Source organism: Tinamus guttatus, unplaced genomic scaffold, assembly GCF_059628265.1.
Source record: "Tinamus guttatus ecotype Peru unplaced genomic scaffold, ASM5962826v1 Tinamus_guttatus_pri_ptg001667l, whole genome shotgun sequence".
Lineage (NCBI taxonomy): Eukaryota > Metazoa > Chordata > Aves > Tinamiformes > Tinamidae > Tinamus > Tinamus guttatus.
The window spans coordinates 66,263-69,326 of NW_028290201.1; positions in this window are offsets into that span (position 1 = coordinate 66,263).

Consider the following 3,064-nt stretch of genomic DNA (forward strand, 5'->3'; position numbering starts at 1 on the left):
TGAAGAAGTGCCCAGATCTTGGAAAATAGGGAAAAACATGGGTAAGGAACGATAGTGTAGGAATATAGTCAAAAGTGCGGGAATGGTTAGAAAAGTGGAAAAAGAGTGAAGTGATGGGAAAAAAAAGGAAAGTGCAAAAAGAACACAGAGCTCGGTAATATTGAGAAAGCATGGGAAAAGAAGGAGAGGTTGGGGAAAAGACAAAAGGGTAGGAAAATCTTCACAAGTGTGGGAATATGGTCGCAAACATGGGAGGGAATGTTTGTGAAAGAGAAGGAAAAAAAGTGAAAGCATGGGAAAAATATTAAAGTAGAGGAAAATGTGGGAAAAACGTGGGAAGAAGTGGCAAAGTGTAAGAATACCAGTAAAAATTAATCTGTGGGGAAAACAACCAAAGCAGGAGAAAAATTGACCATGTGTGAAGCCTTGTGGAAGGGTCCAGGGTCCCCCACATCTCCAGCGTGCCCTTGCCCTCAGAAGGCGTCTGCCCCCAGGGAGGAGGGACGCTCTTGCCTTCTTGTCACCGCCAGGTGCCTGCAATGTGCCCCTGCTCTGCTGCCTGTTGCTGAGGGTCCCCAAGGCAGCCCCACTGTCTGCAGACCCCTCTCCTACCATGGAGCAGGCCTGCCTGCGCGGTGCCTGGAGACCCCAGCAAGGCTGCGCTTAGAGGTGAAGGTGTCACTGTCCTCGGTGAAAGTCTGATTGGGGCTAAGGGCAGGAAAGGACAAGGGACAAGGACAAGCAGTAGCAAAGGGAATTTCAAGAGAGTTTAAGGACAAACAAATAATAATTTTTGTAGCTGAGCAGCACTGGGACAGGAGCCAGGAGATTTTCCTGGTGAAACCACCTACCAACCTGATACAAGAGTAAAGTTAGCCCTTCCCAGAGCAACCTGGTTGCCTTCCACCTCAAGAGGAATGCCTGTGTTCAAAAGGACAAAGCAGGGGATTTTGTGAACTCTCGCTTTAGCAAGGGCATTGGAAAGGTTTCTTATAGTCTCCTTCTAGTCAAATTGTGAACTGATCTGCAGAGTGGACCATAAAGCAGGTGGATGGAGTATCAGGCTCACTGAGAACAGTGATCAGCAGTGCAGTGCTGCCAAGCGGCAGCTGGCTGTTAGTGGCATCCCTCAGTGATCAGCATGTGGGACAGGACTGCTTCATCATAACATCATAATATCAAGTTAGTGAAGAAGTCCCTGTATCTGGTCAGCCTGTGATTTGGCACCCTGAGGTCACCCTTAACCCATTTCCTCTTCATATCCTCTAGGGGTGTGAAGGGTTTCTGGGGAGGGAGTGATAGAAGGTATTAAGGGTGCAGCGACTAGCGCAGAGACCTTGGGGTGATGTGCCTCTCCCATTTCTGAAGCACGCTTGACTGTACATAAGGAGGGCTTGGCCTAAGGTGTTGCCGCTCAAGCGGCGTGGCGACCTGGTTCAGGAACGGCACGGCGACCACCCCCAGGCCGCTCGGGCCATCAGCTCGCTAACACCAATGTGGTAGACGGCAAATGGTGTTTATTGATGGGTAGCAAGGTGTTACATAGCTAAGGTTTACAATGTCACATCCGTCTGCTTACATCATAAACTAACACTATTGGCTATTAGGGGCTCTACCTTTCCGTACAGCGCGATATCTTCCGGGCGCCGGACCCTAACTATCTGTAACAGTGTAGTAATCTGCAACATTTCCCCCCTCCCTATGCATAACAAAACTAGCTAAAATATGACTATCTTATTCTTACATATTCTTATCTTATTCTAATTACTTATTCTCATTATTATCTTATTCTTATTACTATCTTGTTATTATCTTGTTGTGATCACTTATTATTATCTTACTCTTACTTACTGTCATTATTACCTTATTACTTACTCTTATTATTATATTACTCTTACTTATTCTTATTATTATATTATTCTATTCTTATAGTTTATAACAATCTTAAAATTATGTATCATAAACTTGACATAAAAACATAAGGCGCAAAGTGTAGAAGGTAGGGGATGACAGGTAATACCGGGGTGTAGGAACAGGGTGTACCTTGGGATAACTTGGGGATAACACTGAGTGGATATATTCTTAAAGCAGTTGTCGGCGTTCCACTAACACGATGTTAACCTTCTGTAGCCGACTCTTGACAAACGGCATGAGCTTATTCAATATACAGGGTCCAAAGATCAGTGTCATCATGATCATTGTGATCGGCCCTATCAAGGTGGATATCAGGGTGGTTAACCACGGTGAACCGGTGAACAAATTTTCGTACCAGCTGCGTTTGGAACAGGGTTCAATGGGTGCTGGTTGGCAAGGCGTGGCACTGAAAACTGGTGACCCTGTAGTTACTTTTGTACTAATTACTCGAGATTGTTCCATCTGTTCAAGTACCCATTTAAAGGCTGATGTGACTCTACCTGTCCTATAGTGACAAGCTCCAAAATTTAGATCACGCAAAGGCATCGCGGCCCCCTCTTGCGGAGGCTGTTTTGTTGTTTTCTGGATTCGGTCGGCGTGGAACTCACAGGCTCGGGCGGGACGCCTGTCACCAGGGCGTCCGATGATCCGGTCCTGTGAACAGAAACTCACAATTTTCATTAGTTTTATTTTGAAGGTCTGGTTTAATAGACTTAAGCGGGCACCACTTGACTCTGCCATCTTTCCTGACAGCGACCTTTGGGTCGATCTTGGCGTGGGGGGAGCGCTGCCAGCGAGTCCCCCAGCCAAGGGCAGTTTACTGCAACGTGGCCTGCCTGGCCACATTTAGAACCTGCCGTTACGTTGGCTATTGCGGCGTGAACAGACACCTGAATTGGGGTCAGATGCTCTTCCTTTGCAACATGCTTAATCATGTCTGCGATACTTGACCCCGCCGGCAATGATCGCAGGATTTCTTTGGTTGCCGAATTGCATTGTTGGCGTAAACATTCCGCTACGACCGGGCCTTTTGCCTCCGTGGGCAGGGACGAAGAGTCGACCGCTGCTTGGAGACGATCTACAAATTGTGTAAAGCTCTCACTTTCACTTTGCTTTATTGAGGACCATGGTGATGGTTTGGCAACGACTC